Below are 27,872 nucleotides of genomic sequence, written 5' to 3'. Positions count from 1 at the left end.
AAGATAGCAGCCACCATTTGGGAAACCTGGTGCTTTAAACCGGAGAGCTCAGCGGTCTTCTCAGTGAGGGCCTTCTCCGCCTGTTCTGCCCGGGTCACCAGTGCGGCTTTCTCCTCAGCCCAGGCCTTCCGCTCAGCGTCGAATTCAGTCTTCAATTTCTCCTGAGCGGCGATGCTGGAGACAAACTTGGCATTCGCCTTCCGGGTCTCCATCTCTTGAGTTTTTAACCGGCTCTTGAGATCCGCAAGGTCCGACTCAAATTTCTTGCCAGTAGCCTGTATATATTTCCGGGTTATTAAACAGTCATTATATAAGTCCCAAGCACTTTCCAAGCAAAGACACTTGGCACTTGGGGGCTAATGCATATTGAACGTGTCTATCTACGTACTGCTGGTTCAATTAAGTAAGCCGGACTCTAAGTCTACAACATATGCCAAGTATAAGTTATAGACTTGGGGGCTAGCATGACAAGGATCACTATGCGGAAAGTAAGAAGACAGTAGAAGGTTACCTCAGACTTTTGTTGGATCTGATTGACCATGGCGATCTCCGCGTCCCGGCTCTTGTGAACCTGGCTGATGTAGCCAGAAACGAGCTCTCCAATGCTCAAATCGGGGTAGCCCGAGAGATCCAGATTCGCCCGGTGGGGTCGCAGCAGCTCCCCCTTCGCGGAGCATTCGGCCAGTGCGGTCGGCCTCCCCGGCTCAACATACTCCGTCCGGGTAATTACCACGTCCGGGTCGTTAGCCGGTGGGGTTGAGCCGGAGGCCTCCGGATTAGCTGACGCTTCGGTCGTTGTCTTGGTGGTCGGGGCAGGGGCTTCAGGCGCCGTATCCATGGGAATGGTGGCCTCGGAGGCGGCTGGCGGATCTTGAGCCGTCGTCTCCGGCTCAGGCAAGTCCGGCACTCCGGCTGATCTGGTCTTCTTTGCTCTTTTGGTGAGCTTTGTCTGGGCACTGAAAAGACAGAAGTGTTAGGCATACAAAGAGTAAATACAGACAGGTAATGTAAGGTGATTGTTATTACCCGGGTGCAGTTTTGAAGGCCGGCAGACTTGACTGCATGGAGTCACCAGAAGAAGGGGAGGTCTCCTGGTAATTGGAGTCAGAAGAATTAAGCAGTTGACGGATAACACCCGCCAACGGATGAAAAGGGTACAAGTGAGAAAAGACCTCGGTGCGACGTTTCCTTGTCGCGTCGGGTAACCCGGCGGAGAGGTCGGTGTCCTTGCGGGCCCGGGTGAGACGCCGGCTTTCGTGAACCTGCTGCTTCAAAAGAAATTGAGGGTCTTGATGAGCTAATGGATGAGAAAAGCTTACTTTCCGGGTTACCCTTCGGACTTTCAGCTGTGGCAAAGGCTCCGAGTCGGAGGGGAGTAATGTTACCTCTTCAATCACCGGGTTACTGGCGCCGGTGTCATCCTGTCAATAAGCAAAATGATGGTAAAGTGGACAGCAGCAAACAATAAATATGGCAAGAGTTTAAAGGTTTAAGGGTTACCTCTGACTCGGAGCTATCGCTTAATTGCAGCAGCTCCGAAGCAGTGGGTCTGTTTCCCTTTTTGCGAGGGGCGGCTTTCTTCGCCTTCCTGGCCTTCTTGGCCGCCTCATGGTCATACTTGACCCGCCAGAATTTATCATCAGCCTGAGAAATACAGTAATGAGTTCTTAGTAAGATGACAGGTAAAAAAATGGAAAGGTTAAAGTCAGCGGCTTACCGCTGGGGCTGGATTGGTCTTGCAGAACGGGGCTAGCCCGGTTTTTCCACAGTCTGCCAGGCTCTCGTTTAATAGAGCCTTGGTCTCTTCTTCGGCAACGTCTTCTGGAAGGTCGTTGCGACTGTGCCTCTGCGGGTCATCCTTTCGCCCGGTGTACTCACACATTAAGCCGGGGCGGCGGCTCAATGGGATCACCCGCCATGAGATCCAGACCCGGACCAGGTCTATTCCGTTCAGACCGTTGCCTAGCAGGGCCTTGATCTTATTGATCGTTGGAAGCAGAGGCTGGCGTTCCGCGGCAGTCAGCTTGTCGGATAGCGGATGAGTCGGCTCCAGGCGCGTTGGGCGAAAGCCGGGCAGCGGGCTCTCATCAGCCGGGGACGTGTCTTGGCAGTAGAACCAAGTCATGTTCCAGTCCTTGGGGTGACTTGGCGGTTCTGCGTAAGGAAATAGACAGTCTGTGCGCCGTTGGATGGAGATGCCGCCTAACTCTAGACTTGGACCGTTTGCGCACTCGGTTTGGCGGTTCAAATAAAACAGCTCTCTGAAGAGCAGCAGACTCGGCTCTTCTCCAAGATATACTTCACAAAAAACTTGGAAGTTGCAGATGTTGGATATGGAATTGGGTCCTATATCCTGAGGCCGAAGGTCAAAGAAGTTGAGCACGTCCCGGAAGAATTTTGAGCCGGGCGGTGCGAAGCCCCGGCTCATATGGTCTGCAAAGATCACTACCTCCCCGTCCCTCGGCTGAGGTCTTTCTTCGGACGGGTCAGGGGCACGGTAGGACATCACTTCCTTCTTGGGCAGATATCCGGACTTAACAAAGTTGGCCAGGGTCTCTTCGGTGACGTTGGATTTCATCCAGTTGCAAGTGATGGGAGCCTTGGGAGGCATGGTGACGGTTGGTGGTCTATGAGGAAGAGAAAAGTGTCCGGGTTAATTATAAGCCGGGGATTATCATTCAAACTACAGTGACGGCTTATGAAGGGGACTAATGATACATATTGATATGGTGGGTTATCTAAGCTGTCGGGGCTTTCAGGTTAAGTTGGTCATCTACGGCTTACTGCAGTTAAGTCGGAAGATTTTACAGAGCATGGTTCTCTTTAAACCGGACATGTAAGCCACCGAGATTCAATGGTTGCGTTTTTACTAAGTGTGGTAAACAGGTTTCACATACTACCGTGACTTTTTTTGGATCAAAATAGTTGGAGCAGAGAAAATTTTCTAGACCTAAAAAACAGAGGCAGGAGAAGTTCTTGAGGTTGAACACAGTTCTTATGCAGTAAAAAGAGGATTTCTTGCAGATGAAATGAGTTCCGAACGTCTACCGCAGTGGTTTTACGCAAGGATAAAGATCAACCGACTACAGTGGTGACGAGGACTGCCGAGTTTCTGGGCAAAGGTGACGAACACGAAGAACGGGAGGAACCCTACCACAGATCTGTTCTAGCAAGGAAGAGAAGACTCACCGGAGTTGAGGAAGAGCGAAGGTCGCCGCCGTTATCTGGTCCGGGTCAGGGTGATGCAGCGGCCGGGTCGATGAAGATCAGGGGCGCGACGGCGGCGGCGGCGGCAGAAGCTCGGGCAGAGGAACGACAGCGCGAGGAAGAAGAAGGAGAGTGTGAGAAGAGAGTGCCGGGCCGGCCTATTTATAAGGTAAGTCATAAGTGGGCGCGAGATTCAAGGAGACCACGGCGTGGTTATCTCCCCCTCACGGCGCCTCAATTTTCGCAAAAACAGTAAAAGCAGAGATCCGTTGCGGATCTGGCGGAGTAAAAAACCGGACTTAATGGAGGATGACGTCACGGCGGATTATCCGGAGTCCGGAGAATGACGTCACTCCGGGTTATGGCCTTCACACGAACGGTAAGCCGGAGATTTTTCTGTCGGCAGAGTTGAAGATTGACACGAGCCGGCTCAAGTCAATCTGGGGCCTAATGTTGAGGATATAGACCTGGGAGTCACCCGCCAGGAGGGCCGGGTTACACTAAGGGTCATTGCCAGAAGCCCGGAGCTAAGTTTCAAGATAATGGGCCAGAGATGGGCTGAGACCCGGCGATGGCTTAAAGCCCGTAGTACAATCTTTATTGTTATAGTAGACTTGTAGTGTAAGGCAAGTATTGTTTAGAGTCCGAGCCGGACACTCTTATGAGCCGGCCGGGACTCTAAGGGCCGCTGGGTGTCAACCTCCCTATATAAAGGGACGACCCGGCAGCGGTTTAGGGGCGACAACAATCTGATCGAGAGCCGGGCATAGCTGTTTAGCTCCCTGGTTATCGAAACCCTGATTAATACCACCTCAACTGGACGTAGGCTTTTACCTTCACCGTAAGGGGCCGAACCAGTATAAACCCTCGTGTTCCTTGTCCCACTTAACCCCTTCAAGCTTCCCAATTGCGATGGCTCCACGACTAAGTCCTAACCCGAGGACATCTGCCGTGACAATTCCACGACAATGATGCAAAATGGACGTATCATGAGCTCGATGGGTTTCTGCGTGCGGCGGTGACAATCTTCGTGTTTGGCAGTGTGTGCTTGGTCTTGCTCCGCCCGGTGGCGCGCGGTTGGTCTCGGTTCCTAGATGGTTGGTAGAAGACTGATCTCCGGATGAAAATCTTGCATTGACTTTGTCGATGCCGACGGTAACGACATCTTCTTCCTTGGAGGTATCGTTGTGGAGCTCGTTTGCTCTTCCTACCCCATGGCTGAGGTCTCCGGGTGAAAACCTAAGATCTGGCACCGTCAGATCGGGTGACGTTGATGTCCTCGATATCACTTCCTCCTTGGAGGCGTTATCTTGGAGTCCTCGACAATGGATTTCGATGGTGTGCATGGTTGCAAGAGGAGCTTGGGTTTGTGGTGGTGCCGGCAGGATCCTTTTTTCTTTCTTTTCTTTTTACACTAGCCTTTTTGCCGTGCTTTCCTCACTTGGAGGAGCTCTTGTAATACCTTCTTCTGACCAATGAATTTGGCAGTTCTACTGCCGACATTCAAAAAAAAGAATCGGGGGCAGTTTTTGCACGAACCTGTAAAATGAGAAACGGTTGACTCCCGCGCCGGCCATCCCTGGCACCGCCGCCACGGATCAAAACTCGATTCCGGCCATCCCTGCTGCCGGCAGTGCTGCTCCCTTGTGACGCCCCCAATTCAATCGTACACTAATCATGCACGCAAACGTGTACGGTCGAGATCAAGGACTCACAGGAAGATATCACAACACAACTCTAAAACATAAATAAGTCATACAAGCATCATAATACAAGCCAGGAGCCTCGAGGGCTCTAATACAAGTGCTCGATCATAGACGAGTCAGCGGAAGCAACAATATCTAAGTACAGACATAAGTTAAACAAGTTTGCCTCAAGAAGGCTAGCACAAAAGTAGCAACGATCGAAAAGGCAAGGCCTCCTGCCTGGGACCTCCTAACTACTCCTCGAAGCTGAACTCCACGTAGAATCATCCTCGGGATCTCTAGCTCCTGGACTCTAGCATCTGGTTGCGACAACCAGGTATAGAAAGGGGAAAAGAGGGAGAAAAGCAACCGTGAGTACTCATCCAAAATACTCGCAAGCAAGGAGCTACACTACATATGCATGGGTATATGTGTAAAGGGCCATATCGGTGGACTGAACTGCAGAATGCCAGAATAAGAGGGGGATAGCTAATCCTGTCGAAGACTACACTTCTGGCCACCTCCATCTTGCAGCATGTAGAAGAGAGTAGATGGTAGGTTCACCAAGTAGCATCGCATAGCATAATCCTACCCGGCGATCCCCTCCTCGTCGCCCTGTTAGAGAGCGATCACCGGGTTATATCTGGCACTTGGAAGGGTGTGTTTTATTAAGTATCCAGTTCTAGTTGTCATAAGGTCAAGGTACAACTCCGGGTCGTCCTTTTACCGAGGGACACGGCTATTCGAATAGATAAACTTCCCTGCAGGGGTGCACCACATAACCCAACACGCTCGATCCCATTTGGCCGGACACACTTTCCTGGGTCATGCCCGGCCTCGGAAGATCAACACGTCGCAGCCCCACCTAGGCTCAACAGAGAGGTCAGCACGCCGGTCTAAATCCTATGCGCGCAGGGGTCTGGGCCCATCGCCCATTGCACACCTGCACGTTGCGAGGGCGGCCGGAAGCAGACCTAGCCTAGCAGGCGTTCCAGTCCAATCCGGAGCGCGCCGCTCCGTCGCTGACGTCAAAAAGAGCTTCGGCTGATACCACGACGTCGAGTGCCCATAACTGTTCCCGCGTAGTTGGTTAGTGCGTATAGACCAAATGGCCAGACTCAGATCAAATACCAAGATCTCGTTAAGCATGTTAAGTATCCGCGAACGCCGACCAGGGCCAGGCCCACCTTTCTCCTAGGTGGTCTCAACCTGCCCTGTCGCTCCGCCACAAAGTAACAGTCGGGGGCCGTCAGGAACCCAGGCCCACCTCTATCGGGATGGAGCCACCTGTCCTTTCAGCCCCCTCATCAGAATCACTTGTGGGTACTCAACGAGCCGACCCGACTTTAGTCACCACATGTGTCATGTGTAAAAAGTATATAGTATATACCCGTGATCACCTCCCGAAGTGATCACGGCCCAGTAGTAGCATGGCAGACGGACAACAGTGTAGGGGGCCACTGATGGAACACTAGCATCCTATACTAAGCAGTAGGATAGCAGGTAAGGGTAACAACTGTAGCAACAATGACAGGCTATGCATCAGTATAGGATTAACCGAAAGCAGTAACATGCTACACTACTCTAATGCAAGCTGTATAGAGAAGAATAGGTGATATCTGGTGATCAAGGGGTGGGGGCTTGCCTGGTTGTTCTGGCAAGGAGGGGTCGTCAACACCGTAGTCGATCGCAGGGGCATCAGCATCGTCACGGGGTCTACCGAAGAGAAGAGGGGGGAGAAACAGTAAATACATAGCAAGCAAGTGCATAACAGGACAACAGGCAGAGCTAGACGTGTTCTAACGTGGTATGAGGTGATACCGGTGAAGGGGGAAACATCCGGGAAAGTATTCCCTGTGTTTCGCGTTTTCGGACAGATGAACCGGAGGGGGAAAGTTGCGTGTTCGATATTCTAGGGGTGTGTGGCGGACGAACGGGCTGCATATCTGGATTCGTCTCGTCGTTCTGAGCAACTTTCATGTACAAAGTATTTTCATCCGAGGTACGGTTTATTTTATATTAATTTTCAAAGTTTAAAATCATTTTTAGAATTAACAGAATTAATTTAATTCGAAACTGGATTTATGACATCAGCATGATGTCATGCCGACGTCAGCAGCCAACAGGGGTTGACTGGTCAACCTGACCAGTGGGTCCCACTGGTCAGTGACACATTTTAAGTAAACATATTAATTAACCTAATCAGGATTAATTAGGGGTGGGCCCCACTGTCATTGACTACTTAATTAGCTAATTAGGTTAATTAGGTAACTAATGTTTAATTAGCTTAATTGGTTGTTTAGTTTAATTAATCAAAATTAATTAAGTTAATTATTTTTATTTATTTATATTTTTTATTTCTTTTTTTATAAACGTTCTCAGGGTTCCGGGCCCCGGCTGTCAGTGGCCAATGGGCCACTGGAACGGGCGCGCTGGTTAACGGGCATGCCCGAGGTGCGCTGGGCACGCACGGCGCTCGCCGGCGGCCAGGACCAGGGGAGAAGGCGGAGGGGTGGTCGCGAACTGGCTGGGCGGAGCGGGCGCAGGGGGACGCGGCTGGAGGTGGTGGTGGCAGGGGAGGCGCTCGGCGACGAGGCCAGGGGCGGAGCGACAAGTGCGGGACGAAGGCGACGGCCGTAGCGAGCAACTGCAGGGGAGCCGGGGCGGGCTCGCCGACGCGAGGCGCGGCACGGGGCGCCAGCGGGGTGCCGGCCCAGGCGCGGGCGCGCGGTTAGGCGCGGCGTGGGATCCTGCGCGACGGAGAGCAGGGGAGGCGCCGATGCGGGGCGGCGGGCACGGCGACGTCGAAACGGGGAGGGGAGTGCGAGGAGAGGGAGCTCGTGGCCTCACCGGCATTGCAGAGACGAGGGGCGACGAGGCGCGGGGAGGACTGACGAAGGAGAGGCGGGGATGGGGCAGTCCGGCGCAGCGGGGGTGAGGACGACGCAGTCTGGCGGGGATGTCCAGGGCGACGGTGTCGGAGCCGGGCGGGCGTGGTGGCTCCGGCTTCGAGCGGCGGGGCGGCGTCGGGCGTCGAGGGCGCGGTCGCGGTCTGCGCGGCGAGGGGAGTCGTCGAGGGAGAGGGGACGAGGGCGCGAGGACGAGGACGGGGGCCGGCGAGGCGGCACCGGGCGTTGGCCACGGGGGCAGCCCCGATCCGATCTGGATCGGGGGGGAGGGAGAGACGAGGGAGTGAGGGGGCAGTGGGTTGGTTCGGTTAGGGTTTCGGGGTGGAGTGGGGGGCTATGGGGAGTGGGGATGGGCCGGCTAGGTTAGTGGGCTGGCCGGTTAGCTGGGCCGTGGCCCAGTGGGGGGTGGGGGCTTTTCTCTTTTCTCTTGTTTGACTTTATTTCTTTGTTTAGTCTTTTCCTTTTTTCTGTTTTATTTTTGTTCCTTTTTATTTCAGTTTTATAAAAATTAACACTAGCACCTAAATTTGTATTTATAAATATACTACTGCCACATTAACTTTGGCACCTAAATAAAATAGTTTTGTAATTATTTATTATTTAAAAGTATTTATTAAATAACAGTTTTGCCGCTGTTTTAATTACTATGGTGCATTTAAATACTTTAGAGGAGTGTGGTTTCTACACCAATATTTAGTATGGATTATTTGGCTCACCCCGAACATTTTAGTTTTAATATTTGAAAACTTTTATTGTTTGCTTGATTTTGATTTTGAATTTGCATCAGTTTCGAACTAACGTGAGATTAGCAACAGTAATCGAGGTGACGTGGCATCATTAGTAGAAAGTTACTGTAGCTTAATTATTCGGGCATCACAATTCTCCTCCACTACAAGAAATCTCGTCCCGAGATTTAAGAGGGGAGTAAGGGGGAAGAATAGGTTATGAAATTCTAACGATTCTTCTCGGTCTTGGTTGCTCTTCTCGAAGAGGTTGATCCATTATGTTGATGTCTTCATTTCTCTGCTTCAAGTCACCATGATCAAGTCGTCATCCTTTCTTCGGGAACTCCATCGTACTTACGAAAGAATAAAGGGTGGTTATTCCGAAAGAACGGACCTCTGCAAGGTTGACTACCTAGTAGCTAACATCGGGGGAAGGTGGCGGAAAGTAACTCTCGAACTAAAACTTAAGAAAATTTCGAGAGCAAAGTAAGAAGGTACTATGAGAAGTTTAAGCGGGTCGGCAATCGTTCGATGCCTGAACAAAGTGTGAAAGGGGTCCAGATCAACGAGAATAAGTATTGCGTCTGATACCAAAGTATATTACTAGGAAGATGACCCATGAATTATATACGAAATCAAGCGCGAGGAATAACTTTGGCAACATGGGGGTACAGGAGAGTCAAGTTTCGATCCTGTGGAACTGTGGGTTATGGGCCCGCCATGTGGTTAAAAGTAGGAAGGCCGTTGGCATCTTACACGGTCATGATAGCAAGACATGTCAGAGGGTAGCCTGTCAGTTATGTTGGCAACAACGTTGGTACCAAGGGCGAGGGACGAAGAGAACCATTTTCCTGCTCGTTGAAACGAGGCGGACCAATAGGCAAAGTTCTCGTCCATCGGTGGTTACCGGAATGTCACCAACAATAGTAACAGGGTCTTACTGACAGAGTTGTACACCGAGGTGTTTGCACAAGCAGGGGATTAATACTGCTTAGATCATAATGATCACCAGAAACGTTAAACCAACCAATGGAAAGGAAAATATGATTACCAGATTAAACAGAACAATGGAAAGGAAAATGTGTTTAAACACATATTTCAAGGGTATATCCTTCCCAAGGACAAGCAGAGCATGATATCCATGACAGGATATAATGTAGAAAACTCTTTAGGTAAGGGGAGAGAAATTTCATGACATTACCCATACAACGGTGTTTGGATAATTGAGCAAGAAAACATTTAGCATTGGGCTTCAAATGTTCTTGTCGAAAATCGGAGTACCACAGACATGCTTCGGGATAGCATTGACATGGTCTTCAAGCAAGGGTCGGACTTTGGATACTCAATGGATGCATCAGGAATAACTGGGAGAATAAGTCTTACAATTTCCTCATGGAAGAATGGATAACCTTGCTAAAAAGGAAACAATAACAACAGGTCCTCGGGACATGTGTGCTAGGCATGACATCGCCTTACTGGGTCACAAGAAGACCAATGTTATAACTCTTGGAAAATGTTTCAACCATCATATCTGACCGAGATTCAGATCTGATTGGTGTCAGGATACCTCAGATTCGGGATGCCTGAGAAGAAAATGTGCAACACCAATTGACGAGATGACATTGTAAGATTCTCGGGAAATGAACTATGGAAGCGAGTTCTGAACAAGGGTTCATCATTAAGCCAAGGAGAGGATGAGGAGGTGGCTGATGGACTCCGCGATATTTCAACGAGATATCCAAAAAGATGGGTTTCCACAGTCATGTGAACAAGGAGATAACATTAGCTAGATCGAATGACTTAATGATGTATGCTCGAGGAAAACATACACAGTTAAACATTGGTTGAAATGTGCACCCGAAATATGGGTTAGGTAGCACGATCAATGTTCGAATGATGATTCATTAAGCCATAGACGTAGAATGAAACTATAGACCAATAACTTCAAAGCAATAAGGTTGCTAGAAGTTTAGAATTTACACATCACAGACCATTTGTCGGTATTTCGTTTAGAGACAACACGGGGACCAAGAAAGAATGGTGATGGTGAGAAGTATCACTGTACCAAGAATTCTTAAGAGGTGGAGTAATGCTCACGACATTCTTGACATCAAAGATGGTAATACTCCATGGTAGAACATAACATAAGTTGGATAGCTGGGAAATCAAGATACAACACAAAATATGAACAAGTTTGTGTTGGGGGGAGGCAAGAATGTTGTCGATGATAACACAATTCATCGAGGGGCAAGGATGGTATTTCTCATCCTGAATTTTGACACACAACTTGGAAGAAGTCAAATTGTTGACAATGATCACGACAGATTCGTCGAGAGGTTATCAAGAAGATGTAATTGATCGACGATGGCATCAAGTCAAAGGAATGATGAAAACGAAAGGTTATTGGAACCACGGTTAGGACACAAACTCGAAATCAAGTTTGCTGTTCAAGGAGAAGTGATATGACGAGGAAGATCGATTGTAAGATTAGCTCACTGTCGCAATTTGTGATCTGGGAAGAAGGACCCGGTAGCACAGTTAAAATTTAGCACGATAATTATATAGCCAATCAGGCTAGGAATGACGTGATCGAGTACAAACTCGCAAGTAAAGAAGATTACTAAGAGTTGTTTAATCGCGACGCAGACTCAATTCAGTTATCGATGTCCTTGAGTGTTTAATAACTCGAAGCCCGTGAAAAACTGTAATCAGTGAGAATGTAGTACTTGATGAAGAACTCATAAGAAGTTATGCAGTTCCGTGATAATCTCGAGATACCAGGGGGTAATACTCGACGACAAACCAAAGTAGAGGTTGGACTGGGGTATTGCTCTGCAGAAGACAAGTGCTTAACTTGTACGAGAAATGGTATTTAAAGGAGAACATGGTCATAACCACGATTGCAAAAGGCCAGATCCCAGATATAAGATGAACTTATACCAAGGGAATAATTAATTTAAGAGAAGCTTTTAATGATAAGATCTACATCGTGTCCATGGGCATGAACACAAAGTTCAAGGTCGACTCCCACTTCTCCAATGCATAACCTTTCATTCACTTCTTGCATTCGATGAAGTTGTATGGTAGAAAATTATCTGGTAAAATACCAGCAGGGTATGGCTTGTGAAAACCTTCGGGTTCATACGGTTTTTAGGGAAGGTATAGGTTCAATCCATCGGGGAATCTTAGAAACATATACCTCAAACTTCAAGAGTAAAATCACCAGCTCAAAAACAGAGCATGGTTGGCCAAATCAAGGAATAGGATTTACCAAAGGCATTATGTATCAGGGAAAGAACTTCCAAAGTGATTGAATATGAAGGACGTTGTCGGATAAAATCCAACAAGGTTCTGATGGTCCATAAAGGATCTGATGTGAGTATCGGCTCACAACCAGAGGAAGAATCAATGCAAAGACATTGGATTATAGAAACAACTGAGTAACTTAGAGCTCAATTGCAAAGGAATTATGATTTACAACGCGAAGGATCAGAAGCAGACGCTCTGATCAAGGATGGATAAGTTCAATAGACTTAGGGACACAATCGACGACAATTTGATTGGCGAGAACCAGCTCACGTTTAAAATGACGTATGAGCCGGAAGGATGAATTCTAGGATCTGATTGAGGATTGCGAGCATTCGCAACAAATTGAATCAATGGACTCAAAATGATAATGACAAGAGATGCCAATAAGATTGTAGACTTATGGGATTAACCATAATGCAAGCAAGTAAGAATTTCAAGAGCAATAGGCTACTCAGGATTTTCGGAAGTTCAAATAGTATTTTGAAGACTTTTGTGAAATACATGAATCAACTGGGGATGAGCAAATATCCGGTGAGTGCTAGAAATCATCCATAGTGGTATTCATGTGGCAAAGAACAGCAAGGCAGTAGGCAAAAAGGATTCTCGGAACAACAGAGAGAAAATTTCGGGGTATCTTGTAATAACAAGATCAACTGGGAAACATTGTATGAATGGCGAGTATACGTGGTTATCCATAGGAGTTTATCGATGAAAGGGAATTGCAAAAGCGATGAACACAAGTTCTCGGGTTATCAGCGGAGAGTATCTTCAGGGTCTTCACGTGCAGCAGACGATCATCAGTAATAAGGGGCTCTCCGGGTGAAAGTGATAACGAGATCCTAATGTTAGATTTAGCAAAATTCACTTAACCCGAATAGAAGAGAGATCAGAGTCCCAGAGTATAGACAAGGAGTAAAAGATCCTAATACCACCCAATGGCGACATGGGCCCATAAGCCACACAGCCATGTTAGTAGAAGTTTTTCAATGACTAGACTCGACTTCGGCCAAGGAGTTTGGAAGGGGGATTCCTACAGGCAGTCGGCTCTGATACCAACTTGTGACGCCCCCAATTCAATCGTACACTAATCATGCACGCAAACGTGTACGGTCGAGATCAAGGACTCACGGGAAGATATCACAACACAACTCTAAAACATAAATAAGTCATACAAGCATCATAATACAAGCCAGGAGCCTCGAGGGCTCGAATACAAGTGCTCGATCATAGACGAGTCAGCGGAAGCAACAATATCTAAGTACAGACATAAGTTAAACAAGTTTGCCTCAAGAAGGCTAGCACAAAAGTAGCAACGATCGAAAAGGCAAGGCCTCCTGCCTGGGACCTCCTAACTACTCCTCGAAGCTGAACTCCACGTAGAATCATCCTCGGGATCTCTAGCTCCTGGACTCCAGCATCTGGTTGCGACAACCAGGTATAGAAAGGGGAAAAGAGGGAGAAAAGCAACCGTGAGTACTCATCCAAAATACTCGCAAGCAAGGAGCTACACTACATATGCATGGGTATATGTGTAAAGGGCCATATCGGTGGACTGAACTGTAGAATGCCAGAATAAGAGGGGGATAGCTAATCCTGTCGAAGACTACGCTTCTGGCCACCTCCATCTTGCAGCATGTAGAAGAGAGTAGATGGTAGGTTCACCAAGTAGCATCGCATAGCATAATCCTACCAGGCGATCCCCTCCTCGTCGCCCTGTTAGAGAGCGGTCACCGGGTTATATCTGGCACTTGGAAGGGTGTGTTTTATTAAGTATCCAGTTCTAGTTGTCATAAGGTCAAGGTACAACTCCGGGTCGTCCTTTTACCGAGGGACACGGCTATTCGAATAGATAAACTTCCCTGCAGGGGTGCACCACATAACCCAACACGCTTGATCCCATTTGGCCGGACACACTTTCCTGGGTCATGCCCGGCCTCGGAAGATCAACACGTCGCAGCCCCACCTAGGCTCAACAGAGAGGTCAGCACGCCGGTCTAAATCCTATGCGCGCAGGGGTCTGGGCCCATCGCCCATTGCACACCTGCACGTTGCGAGGGCGGCCGGAAGCAGACCTAGCCTAGCAGGCGTTCCAGTCCAATCCGGCGCGCGCCGCTCCGTTGCTGACGTCAAAAAGAGCTTCGGCTAATACCACGACGTCGAGTACCCATAACTGTTCCCGCGTAGTTGGTTAGTGCGTATAGACCTAATGGCCAGACTCAGATCAAATACCAAGATCTCGTTAAGCGTGTTAAGTATCCGCGAACGCCGACCATGGCCAGGCCCACCTTTCTCCTAGGTGGTCTCAACCTGCCCTGTCGCTCCGCCACAAAGTAACAGTCGGGGGCCGTCAGGAACCCAGGCCCACCTCTACCGGGATGGAGCCACCTGTCCTTTCAGCCCCCTCATCAGAATCACTTGCGGGTACTCAACGAGCCGACCCGACTTTAGTCACCACATGTGTCATGTATAAAAAGTATATAGTATATACCCGTGATCACCTCCCGAAGTGATCACGGCCCAGTAGTATAGCATGGCAGACGGACAAGAGTGTAGGGCCACTGATGGAACACTAGCATCCTATACTAAGCAGTAGGATAGCAGGTAAGGGTAACAACTGTAGCAACAATGACAGGCTATGCATCAGTATAGGATTAACCGAAAGCAGTAACATGCTACACTACTCTAATGCAAGCTGTATAGAGAAGAATAGGTGATATCTGGTGATCAAGGGGGGGGGCTTGCCTGGTTGTTCTGGCAAGGAGGGGTCGTCAACACCGTAGTCGATCACAGGGGCATCAACATCGTCACGGGGTCTACCGAAGAGAAGAGGGGGAGAAACAGTAAATACATAGCAAGCAAGTGCATAACAGGACAACAGGCAGAGCTAGACGTGTTCTAACGCGGTATGAGGTGATACCGGTGAAGGGGGAAAACATCCGGGAAAGTATTCTCGGTGTTTCGCGTTTTCGGACAGATGAACCGGAGGGGGAAAGTTGCGTGTTCGATATGCTAGGGGTGTGTGACGGACGAACGGGCTGCGTATCTGGATTCGTCTCGTCGTTCTGAGCAACTTTCATGTACAAAGTATTTTCATCCGAGGTACAGTTTATTTTATATTAATTTTCAAAGTTTAAAATCATTTTTAGAATTAACAGAATTAATTTAATTCGAAACTGGATTTACGACATCAGCATGATGTCATGCTAACGTCAGCAGCCAACAGGGGTTGACTGGTCAACCTGACCAGTGGGTCCCACTGGTCAGTGACATATTTTAAGTAAACATATTAATTAACCTAATCAGGATTAATTAGGGGTGGGCCCCACTGTCATTGACTACTTAATTAGCTAATTAGGTTAATTAGGTAACTAATGTTTAATTAGCTTAATTGGTTGTTTAGTTTAATTAATCAAAATTAATTAAGTTAATTATTTTTATTTTTATTATTTCTTTATATTTTTTATTTCTTTTTTTTATAAACGTTCTCAAGGTTCCGGGCCCCGGCTGTCAGTGGCCAATGGGCCACTGGAACGGGCGCGCTGGTTAACGGGCATAGCCCGAACGGGCGCATGCCCGAGGGGCGCTGGGCACGCACGGCGCTCGCCGGCGGCCAGGACCAGGGGAGACGGCGGAGGGGTGGTCGCGAACCGGCTGGGCGGAGCGGGCGCAGGGGGACGCGGCTGGAGGTGGTGGTGGCAGGGGGAGGCGCTCGGCGACGAGGCCAGGGGCGGAGCGGCGGGTGCGGGACGAAGGCGACGGCCGTAGCGAGCAACTGCAGGGGAGCCGGGGCGGGCTCGCCGACGCGAGGCGCGGCACGGGGCGCTAGCGGGGCGCGCGGTTAGGCGCGGCGTGGGATCCCGCGCGAGGGAGAGCAGGGGAGGCGCCGATGCGGGGCGGCGGGCACGGCGACGTCGAAACAGGGAGGGGGAGTGCGAGGAGAGGGAGGCCGTGGCCTCACCGGCGTTGCAGAGACGAGGGGCGGCGAGGCGCGGGGAGGACCGACGAAGAAGAGGCAGGGATGGGGCAGTCCGGCGCGGCGGGGGTGAGGACGACGCAGTCCCGCGGGGATGTCCAGGGCGACGGTGTCGGAGCCGGGCGGGCGTGGTGGCTCCGGCTTCGAGCGGCGGGGTGGCGTCGGGCGTCGAGGGCGCGGTCGCGGTCTGCGCGGCGAGGGGAGTCGTTGAGGGAGAGGGGACGGGGGCGCGAGGACGAGGGCGGGGGCCGACGAGGCGGCACCGGGCGATGGCCACGGGGGCAGCCCCGATCCGATCTGGATCGGGGGGACGAGGGAGTGAGGGGGGAGTGGGTTGGTTCGGTTAGGGTTTCGGGGTGGAGTGGGGGGCTATGGGGAGTGGGGGTGGGCCGGCTAGGTTAGTGGGCTGGCCGGTTAGCTGGGCCGTGGCCCAGTGGGGGGTGGGGGCTTTTCTCTTTTCTCTTGTTTGACTTTATTTCTTTGTTTAGTCTTTTCCTTTTTTTCTGTTTTATTTTTGTTCCTTTTTATTTCAGTTTTATAAAAATTAACACTAGCACCTAAATTTGTATTTATAAATATACTACTGCCACATTAATTTTGGCACCTAAATAAAATAGTTTTGTAATTATTTATTATTTAAAAGTATTTATTAAATAACAGTTTTGCCGCTGTTTTAATTGCGATGGTGCATTTAAATACTTTAGAGGAGTGTGGTTTCTACACCAATATTTAGTATGGATTATTTGGCTCACCCCGAACATTTTAGTTTTAATATTTGAAAACTTTTATTGTTTGCTTGATTTTGAATTTGAATTTAAATCAGTTTCGAACTAACGTGAGATTAGCAACAGTAATCGAGGTGACGTGGCATCATTAGTAGAAAGTTACTATAGCTTAATTATCCGGGCGCCACATCCCTTCCCCTAGACACGGTCGTGCCGCTCCCCTTCCCCGGACGCGGCCACACTCAAGCGACGGGGACGACGGCGTCCCAGGACCCACCCCTTGACACAAGTCTCCGGCTCTAGACCCCTTCTTCTCCCCTTGTCATGCATGCTCCAGCTCCACGCTCCTAGTTGAGCCACCTCCCCCAGCCTCCACCCGGAAAGATCTACTAATCAGCTGAGCAACCCGCGGGCTTCTGGCAGCGTGATTGGTCTCACGAATGGTGGCAGTAGTGCGAGTGGGAGTGCTGCAGCTGGACCACGGCCGCCATCTCGTCCTTGCCATCCTCATCTTCACCTTCATCATTGTGAAGCCACCTACGGCCAGCGCCAACAACGCCCTTTCTCACGTGCTTCGAGCTTGCCCCGGCCCCCAACTCCACTACGAGGCCGCCGCTCCAGCTCCTGTCGTACAACGCCGTGGTGACCATCTCCCTGTGCAACCCCAACCTGCATTATGGCATCAACGCCATCCTCATCTTCGCCTTGGTCGTGCATGGATCCAATTGGAATTTAGATTTTGCTTTTAGGGGACTTTATGCTAATTTATAACAATTTATACGGGATCTATTCTGCCGACACACATATCATACCGTAAATTCGTTTTAGGGGGAGCCATAACCTGTTTTTGCGGGATGGAAATATACAACATCTGCTAGAGTTGCTCTTAAAACGATTCTTCTTTTTTAGACAACAACGCGTGCAGCTCCCCTAGTTGGGCCAGGCCCAATGCGTGACACGAGCGAGGCTCACACTTTTACGAGCTAGTGCACGTATGCATTTTTTCTGTTTTATTACATTTGTTTCTAGGTTTCTATAAAAATTACATTTGTTTCTATTTAGAAATATTCTAAATACACATAATCAAACATTAATTTACTTAAATTTTTGAAAAATTTAAACACACTTTTAGAAAAATGTTAATATAGTGTAAAAAGTTATTCATGTAATTTTTAAGAAATGTTTGTAACATTCCAAAAGAACCACAATACCAGGCGAACGACAGATATGCTGGGGCCTGGGCAGGAAGGAGTAGGACCGGCGGCGGGGCCTTTTTCATGGGCCTCCCCCTCCCAGCGTCATTCTTATACCAAATAAAAAGCCCAGTTTCATGCTACTAGAACCAAAAGCCTAAGACTGTTATTTGGACATGACTTCGAATATCAAAACTAAAATAAATCAAACTGCCATAATATAAAAACAAAACTACCATCATGTTCAAAATGGATCAGATAAAAAATGCGCTGATTTTATTTTGCAATGCCTTAAGAAGTACAAACAACCAGCTAGTGGGTGGCTGTTCGTACAAAAGTTTGCTAAATCTTAAAATATCTTATATACACAAAAATTAGCCATGGTGGTTGTATGTAAACTGACGTACATGAAATGTTACACTTGCCATGCATGGAAAACTAAAGAACATAACAATCATGTATGAACCTATAAGTTGCCATTTGTTTCAAATAATATGATGGCAAAAATGGTTGATACAAAGAAAAATTGTGAAAAGCCTCATGAAAAAGTCATTTTTTTTCATGTGATGTACAAGTAATTTGCCATGGTATATACAAACATAATTTATCATGTTTTGTTCAACAAAATTTGCCGTGTTTCAAAAAAATCGAAACAGAAAATTATGACGGTGCATAAGATAAAAAATGCCTTGTTGTGTAGAAAAACGAATTTGCCATGGTCTGAAGAATAAATTTTCCATGGTCATTTTTTTGATGTGGTAAAAAAATTTCAACTTTTTGCCAAGGTGCAAACAATAGATCTGACATGGTCCAAAATAATCATTTTTTGCCATGGTACAAAAAATATTCAATCTTTTGCCTCAGTCCAAAAAATAAATTTGCTATGATGACATAACGAAATCAAGACCATGGGTTGTTCGGTAAAATTTTCAAAAGCCCAAAAGAAAAAACATGCATGGTCCATACAGTAAGAATTTGGAAAAAAAAACTTAAAACTAATAATAGCAAATGGTCCAAAAAAGGAATTTGCAATTGTAAAATAAATAGATTTTCCGTCGCCCATAAAGATATTTGGCATTTGCCAAAGAAAGGAGATCTGCCATTGTGAAGAAAAAGATTTGCCATTGTCAAAGAAAAAGATGTTCCATGGTTAGAAAAAGGAGATTGGCCATTGCACATACAAGATATATTTGCCATGGCCTCAAAATAAAATTGAATGGTCCATTTCTTTTGCCATGGTAAAAAATGAATTTGCCATGATAGAGTACGAAGGAAATGATCCCTAATTGATGGCAAATGTGGAAAAATGTATGTCATTGTATTTTTTTACAAAAAGTATGGCAATTTTTTAAGTAACCATGGCAACATTCTTCAAATTGCTATGGAAAATACACAACAAAAAGTTACTGTCATGGCAACATATGCTTTTAGTTGCCATGGAAACACATCTTTAAAACAAAATGCCTAGCTTTAACAAGCATTGCAGACCCCATGATGTATAATTTTCAATGGCAAACAATCTCGAATTCATAGTAATTTGCCATGGAATATGAAACTAAGCGATATCTAATTCATGAGAAATGTAGAAAAAATGGTATGGATTATAAATCATTTTCATGGCAAAATTTAGAGATCTCTAATACATGGGAAATTTAGAGAACATTGTGCATTTACATGGGAAAATGGTCTCTAAAAATTAATAGCATTTTGACATGGTCTATGAAAATTCATAGCAATTATGCGATGGCAACTATTTACCAGAAAAAGATGTTAGCTATAAAAGATTGTAAATTTGCTAATTGATGATAATTTGCCGAGGCAAACGATCTCTAATTCATTGTAATTTGTCATGGTATATGAAATAAAACTGATGTCTAATTGATGAGATAATGTAGAAAAATGGTATGAATTACAAATCATTTGTCATGGCAAATTTGGAGATCACAAGCACAAACCAATCGGGAAGCCTGCTCCTATGGGAGGAGTAAACACATGACAACTCCGTTGCGGTGAGGAAACACGCACTCCACAGAACCTTCGCGCGACTGCTATTGGCCTCACTTTTTTTAAGGTCACTACTATGTTTTTTTAGTCGGTCATAACAATGGTTAACTTTAGAAAGAATTGCATGGTTCACTTTGTGTATTTCTGGACTATTAATTACTGTTCTACAAAAGTGTTAACCTACCAATATTCCATGGAGCTTATGATTTTTTTAGCAAACTGAAAATAGCTTATAGCGTATTTCTCAATATGCATTATTACCAAGAAGTGTAATGTCAAGGAGGGGCATGAGCCAAGTGGGAAATGACAAGTTCGGTCTCATTCTTATTGATTTTAGTCCTCCCAAAGTGCCCTAAGCACCTACTTCTGAACGAACAACTTTTGCTGAGTGAACATAGTATGTTGCTACTTATTAAATCATTCTGTTGCACTATAAAGTATATGCATTTTCCATATTTCAACAATAATATATAAATGGCTCGGTATGGTAAAAAAATATTTTGGTCGTATTAAGAGATTTATTAGTAGGTATAAAATTTACAATGATTAAAAATGAGACCTACCAATTCCAGATAGATTGAGAATGTATTTTCAAAATATAAATAAATACATGGCGAGTGATCATAAAGAATATGGTTACATGATCAATGCAAACAAGATATTGCATATCTAAATAACAATAGATACATTCGCAAAAAAATAAAAAATAATAACACATAGATACATGATCAATGCAACAAGATATTGCATATGCAAATAACTTGGTGAGATCCTATTCCTAAGAGAATGCTATACCACACAAGATGTGAGGATGACCAGAGCCAAGCTTTTGCCGACGCCCAGCTCTCAAAGATTCCAGTGCCGTCCAAACACACGGAGGTTAGCTCAGGCGACGCGTCGTTCTGGTCGCTCCACACGGATGATGAGGTGATCGTAGCCGTAACGATCGAGGGTGTGGATAGCCCTTTCAGCATCTGCTCTGCGGACGAACTCTACGAATCCAAACCCTTGCTAGACCCTGTCCTGCGATCCACGGCGACATGTGCACGGCGAACCGGGCCAACCGCGGCAAACAGCTCCAGAAGGTCTGGATCACGGACTTTCTCCGAAAGATTGTCCACGCGGACGGTGTTGTCGTGGTTCCTCCGCCTCATGTTGTCACCGCCCCCAGGCTTCAACTTTGGAGGAACGTATGCGGCGGAGCGACCTCCTTCACACGCGGGTTTCGGCTGCTCATCCAAGGCTTCCAGCTGGGAATAAAGGTCACTGTATGGGCACCTTGACGTCCAGTGGTAGCCCTTCTTGCAGGTCCTGCAAACCACGGAACCATCTCGCTCGCCGGCGAGCATGGCCGCCACTGGACCGCCTCTTGCAGCTCTGCTGCCAATCCCAGGGCGATCGAGAAAGACTTCCTGGGAGGAGAACACGTTTGGGTGCGGAGGATTACGTGAGCGGAAGGTGGCGTCGTCGTCGGTGGCGTCGCCGAACCTGGCCCACGAGCGGTGCTCCTTGGCGGCGAGTTTAGAGCGGGAGCGGGTGGTCGTGGTCACCTTTAGAACCATGCCCTCTTCTATGCGGTACTCGATAACCTTTCTCACACCGTCCTCGTCGGGCCCGATGACCACCGGCGGCGGGAGATAGCAGTCGTCGCCCTCCTCCTTGTGCGTAAGCACCATGGCTCTCTTTCTCTCTTTCTCCAAAGTACAACAGACTTGTGCTTTTGAATAGGTTACCAGCCGGAGCAGCCCAGGCTTCGTTTATATAGAACCTTGGCTCTGGTTGGGGAACAGACCCAGGCCACCTCGGGTTCGAATCGGACTGGCATACAACCCTTCTGGTTTTAAATTTCTTGCTAATCCCCCCTCACCTCTGCTTCTTCCTCCTTCGCCCGCGGCTGGACCAAGCGGCCGTCGTAGCCACCGTCGGCCAGCGGGCGACCAAGGCCCACCTGCACCGCCGCCCACCTTCGCCGGTGCCTCGCCGCCCACCTGCGGCTGCTCCTCCAAGGCGACCACCTCGACGGGCATCTCCTCTTAGTCACTCTGCTCGCGTCCCTGGCCGGTTCCTCAAGCCCGCGGCAACCCCAGCCGCCGCTGCCAACCCCGGCCGCCGCTGCCCTCTCGCTTACTTCGGCAGGCAGGGTCACGCGGATCTTCCCCGGCGGCGAGACGACCACGCGGACCTGCTGCTGTTGCTGCCGCCTGCCCGCCACCTGCTGTTGCCGCTGCCGCCTGCCGTCCCCATCCAGCTGCTGCCGTTGGCGACTGCTGAATGCCTCTGCTGCTGCTGTTGGCTGCAGGTACAGTACTCTGAACCTGTGTCAATTGCAGTATCAGTTGCAGTGTCAATGAAGTACTCCATGAGTGTCAATTGCAGTGTTAATTGGAGTAATAAAAATGTCAATTGCAGTGTCAATGGAGTAAATAAAAATGTCAATTGTATTCAGTGTTTCATCAAATGATTGTCAACTACTGTACTCCATCAATTTACAAGGCATTATGTATAAATTCAGAAGATCCCTGTGAAGTTATTTTGAATTGTGAACAACTAGCATTTGATGTATGTTTTCCACAGAATGCATGGTCTGTGAGTATATGCAACTCTCAGATCATTTGAATGATTATCAGTAAATATCCAGTCTGAGTAATTTGAATGATTATCAGTAAATATCATACTCAAGGCACAGTTCCAAACAAAATGCAGAGATATGTATTTTGCCCTGTACTTAACTCAGAAGAATGGATTGAGTATTGCCCTGTATTTTGACTTTAGTAGTTGTTGAAACAGAGTAACTACACTCTGTTTTTGATGGAAATTCGGACTATCAAAGATAGTATCAAAATGGACATGAAGCATAACAACAGTCTACATTTGGGCCATCCAAAATATTTCATATACATGTTCATTGTTGCTCATTCCATGAATTTTAATTGGCAAAAATGGCCAGCAAGTGGAAATGACAAAAAGCTCGAGATTTGCTTAAGATTATTTCCATCAAATTAAACAGAAAACTGTTAAAAAGACCATGTGTTTTTTGTCAAACTGTTACACTGGAAATGTGCTTGAGAACATAAACAAAATCATAAACAGAAAAAGAGCATAAATAGACACCCATAAATGTGTGGATTGGTATTGTTGTTTGAATTTGTAGCATACATTTTCATTTAGATTTTCAGGATCGATGCTGTTGTTGCCTGTTGATCTCCAGTAATTACTCTAGTGTCACTATATTGTTGAATGGGAATCAATAAGTGTCCATTTTCTGTAGACAGTAATTACTCTAGTGTCCATTTTCAGTACTTCTAGTGTCAATTTCTATTCAACAAGATTATATGCATGAGTAGTTTAAACTTCATATCATGGCCAAGTTTAAACTTCAGATTTTTTATGGCCAAGTCCCAACATTTTCAGAAAGCTGCTGGTATTCAGTTACTTAATTTTCCTTGAGTAGTTAGAATGGACCAGGAGTAGGAGTAGGAGTAGGTTCAAAACTTACTTGAGTAGTACCAAAGGTTAGTGAAATCATGCCTTGCTGGAATTTTCCTTGTTTCCTACAATAAGCCTTCATGACTCCAGTTTCTGACCATGAATTTTCCTTGTTTCCTTGTTTCTGAATACCTCGAAATCCCATTCTAGAAATGTGAAGCAGAAATGGTGACTTAGAATTGATAGTGAATAGTGTAAAGCATAAGTAAATGCAAGCTTCTGAATTTGTTAAGTGCCATGGCATCCTTTCTAGAAATGGTGCCATGGCAGCCTTATATACTCTGTTTTTTCTGTGCACTCTTGTTATGATTATATGCGAACCATTCATGTATTGTATACTCTTGTTATGAGTACAAATAGGAGAACACAACTATGGATTTAAATAATTGCTCAACATTTTAGTACTTATTCAACATTTTTCTAATACTTGTTCAATATTTTTCAAATACTCGTTCAACATTGTTTTATACTTATTCAACATTTCCAAATGCTCGTTCAACATTTTTTGATACTTATTCAACATTTTTTAAATACTTGATCAACATTTTAAATACTTAAACAATTTTAATTACTTTTTCAACAATTTAAAGAAATTAACATCTTTAAAATACTTGTTCAGCATTTTTCAAATGCGTTTTTAAAGTGTTATATATATTAAAGTATAAACAAAAGAAAAAAAGAAAAAAAACCACGTGAAAAAGAACAAAACAGAAAACATGCTGGTGTTTCTCGCGGGCGTGGGCTGACCCAAGTGGCGGTTACCTTCAGCGAGGGGTTCGCTCCTGTCTCGCTTAATGCGAGACATAGGACACCCAGTTGCTGCAGGCGACACATAGCTGCGTCCAGCGACGTAGGGACTCACTAGAATGTAGCACGGCCTGGTTGCTGTAAAAAATATAGCGACCTCCCCAACTATGAGGCTTGGCCCAAAATTCAGCCTCGACCGCCCCTACAATCCAGAAACTTTTTCAGACAGGGAAATGATTACCTCCTATATAGCGTGTTCAGCGCCCCTTGTGCTCGTTGACAGTCATGCACTCGTGACCTGGGTCTGTCCCAACAAGGGACACGTGTCTGCTTTGTTCGCTTGAATAAAAAAAAAATCAATGTTTGGTTCATTCGCTCTCGGGTCGGTATGTGACCTGCTTCGTTCGCTCTCGGGTCGGTATGTGACCTGTTTCGTTTGCTCTCGGGTCGGTATGTGACCTGCTTTGTTCGCTCTCAGGCAGGTATGTGACCTGCTTTGTTCGCTCTCGGGCAGGCATGTGACCCGCTTCAACCGTTGACTTTTCTAAAAACTAATGAATCTCGACAAACCATAAAAGATTAAAAAATCATAAAAAAATAAAAAAAATCATTATTTTTAAAAAAGTTCATCATTTTTGAAGAAAAAATTCGAATGTTTGAAAGAAAAAAACATCACTTTTTTAAAAACATCGTAGATTTATTTTTATTTTGCAAATTTGGGAAAGGTTCATCAAATTTTCAAGAATGTCATTGAATTTTAACAAAAGTTCATCAATTTTTAAAAAATGTATAGAAAAAAAACATTGAACTGAAAAAAGTTCACAAAACTGAAAAAAGATCATCAATTTCAAAAATTTCATCAATGTGAAAAAATCATTGAATTTTAAAAACTTCGCCTAGTTTGAAAAAGGGAAAAAAAAGAAAGAACAAATGAAATCGTTGAAAACTGATGTGGAAACGCCAAAAAAATCGAAGAGAAAAGAAAATGGGCCAGGAATGGTCTTTAAGAGCAACTCCAATGGGGCGACCCATTTCGTCCGCAGCCATCCGTTTGGGTCGGCGCGGACAGAAAAGGTGGCCCAACGCGCCGATCCAAACGGACGCGCGTCCGTTTTTTGTCCGCAGGTGACCCATTCCTGGCCCATTTTTGAGCCTGATTTGCATCGGCGCGGACACGCGACGGACGCGCGCGCTCGCCTACTCCTGTCCCCGGGCCCGCTGGTCTGTGGCACATTGGCCTCCCTCTCACCTCCCCCCGGGTCAACAAGCAACCCTCGCCCCGCCTCCTCCGTCACCGACGCCGCCGCCCATTTTTGTCGGCGACTCTTCCAGCTGCCGCCGCCTCCACATCCGCCCAGCAACGCCGCCCCTACCCCCAGTCGCCCGCCGTCGCCGTTTTGCGACCTTCAACTGGTTCCCGCCGCCGCTTTCCCAACCGCACAGCCGCCCGCGACCAAGAAGACGCCTCGCCGCCCCCGCCACATCCGACCGGCACGCTCGTCGGACGCCGGCAGGGCAGCTAGCTGGTCTGTGGGCGCCGCGTCTCCCCTCTCCGGCCGTCTCCTTCGACGCCCGCAAGCTGTTCGACAGTTTGCCAAGGTACGAAAATGGACTCCGCCGACGAGTTCTTTTTCCACAATTTCCTTTGCGACTCCGACGATTCGTCGTCCGACGACGAGGAGGAGATATTGGCTGTCGTGTTGGTCCATCACCACCTCAACAACCAGCGGCCATTGTTCCGTGGCTCCATTCCGGGCCACCTTCCGGCGTTGAATCGTAACCGAGAGAGCGGGCATTTCCTTCTCTGAAAGGACTACTTTGATACAACAAACCCGTTGTTCAAACATCACAAATTCCGCCGCCGGTTCCGTATGAGTAGGCATGTTTTCAACCGTATTAGAGAGGGAGTGGTCGGCTATGATGACTACTTCGAGTGCAAAGAGGATGCCGTTGGCAAGATTGGTTTCTCCTCTTATCAGAAATGCACTGCGGCCATCCAAATGCTTGCATACGGAGTGCCCGGTGATCTCATTGACGAGTACGTCTGTTGGAGCGAGTCTACATGCCTAGAGTCCCTGTATAAGTTCTGCAAGGCTGTGATTGTTGTGTTTGGCCCTGAGTACTTGACAGAGCCGACAACTGAAGATACAACCGTTTGTTGGCGATGAATGCCAGCAGGGGCTTCCCGGGGATGCTTGGCAGCATAGACTGCATGCACTGGGAGTGGAAGAACTGCCCTTATGCTTGGCAAGGGCAGTATAAGGGACATGTCAGGGCTTGCACTGTCATACTAGAGGCCGTGGCGTCTCAAGATCTCTGGATCTGGCACTCTTTCTTTGGCATGGATGGATCACACAATGATATCAACGTGCTTCAGCGCTCGCCAGTGTTTGCTAGGCTTGCCAAAGGCAACAGCCCACCGGTGAACTTTACTGTCAACGGCCACAACTATAAAAAAGGGTACTATTTGGGTGACGGTATCTATCCTCAGTGGACCACTATTATCAAGACGATACCCAACCCTATCGGAGAGAAAAGGAAAAGATTTGCCCAAGAGCAAGAAAGTGTTATAAAGGATGTCGAGCGTGCCTTTGGTGTTTTGCAATCTCGATGGGGCATCGTTCGGTATCCTGCTAATACTTGGAGCACGCAGAAACTATGGGAGGTGATGACTGCTTGTGTGATCATGCACAATATGATCGTAGAAGACGAGCGCCCGGAACGTCTGTACGATCAAGGCTTTCAGTTTCAGGGTGAGAATGTTGTGCCTGAGCATGGAGTAGCGGCAACATTTGTTTGAGCAGTTCACTCAGTTTCATGAAGATATGCGTGATTGGAAAACTCACGTGCAATTGCAAAATGATTTGGTTGAGCATATGTGGACTCATGTTGGCAACCAATAGATGTATCTTCTTTTATTCGTTTGCAAAACTATGTGAAACATTTTTATTTGTATTTGGCTTGTAAAACTATACTATTTATTTGGACGGCTAAACTATTTTGCTTGTTATTTTATTTCACAATATGTTTGAATGCAATGCAAATCAATGTAAAATTGGGCGGCCAGCTGGCCACGCCTGCACATATGGGTCGGCACGTTGGGCGCTGCCGACCCATATGAAAAACAGGGCGGACGGCCGATCCAAACGGACAAAAAACGGACGAAATCGCCGTGGTCGCCCAATTGGAGTTGCTCTAAGCGGCGCTCAAGGCGCTGTTATAGGAAATGAAGAAATCCTAAAAAAAAAAGGAAATGTAGAAACGTCCCCCACACGCCCGCTCGAGCTCGATCTACAAGTGCGTTCCGTGGAACCAAGCCGGATTGGTACGCGATGATTGCCATCGGTCTCGATCTGTCCGCACTGACCCAGGACAGCTATCCTATGTGCGCGCGCACGTCCAGATAGAGTGCAGCTAAACTGTAAAGCTGAGCAGACGATCCTGCTGAGGCACCGCTAGTCGCCAAAGTCTAGGATACGCCAGCCAAGCCCATCCTGCAACGTACCGTTGCACGCACGTACGAGTACGACCGGGCGAGCGCCTACGCAGGCAGGCAGGACGCTACGTGACATGTAGCTGGGGCTGGGCATCATGATTTACGGGGCATGGGCCGAGTGCGAGTGGGCACAGCTGCCACGAGCCAGTAAAGCGAGCAAACCGTAGACGCACCGACAATTGAGAGATCATCTGGAGCTCATACCCGTGTGTTTTAATTTGCGAGCTACTCCCTCCGTCTCACAATACAATACTAGCGTTTTGCAAGGTTATACTAGCTTGTAGTACTAGCTAGAGCAATTCTCGCAGAAAAGGAAATAACGTGTGTAGCAATTACAGTAGCATCGATCGGGATCTCGAGGCTGGAGGCAGGCATCGCCCCTAGTACGCATTTGTACGGGGCAAAGCTGTGAT

The 27,872-nt window shown here is 47.3% G+C and overlaps 1 pseudogene; it reads right to left on the bottom strand.

The window, feature by feature from the left end:
- Positions 1-20,502: 20,502 nt before the first annotated feature.
- LOC123169891 (eukaryotic translation initiation factor 3 subunit G-like) lies at positions 20,503-21,458 on the bottom strand (annotated as a pseudogene).
- Positions 21,459-27,872: the final 6,414 nt, after the last annotated feature.

The sequence above is a fragment of the Triticum aestivum genome, chromosome 1D, assembly GCF_018294505.1.
Source record: "Triticum aestivum cultivar Chinese Spring chromosome 1D, IWGSC CS RefSeq v2.1, whole genome shotgun sequence".
Taxonomy (NCBI): domain Eukaryota; kingdom Viridiplantae; phylum Streptophyta; class Magnoliopsida; order Poales; family Poaceae; genus Triticum; species Triticum aestivum.
The sequence above is the reverse complement of the archived record's forward strand: the minus strand, read 5'-3'. Positions and strand labels throughout refer to the sequence as shown.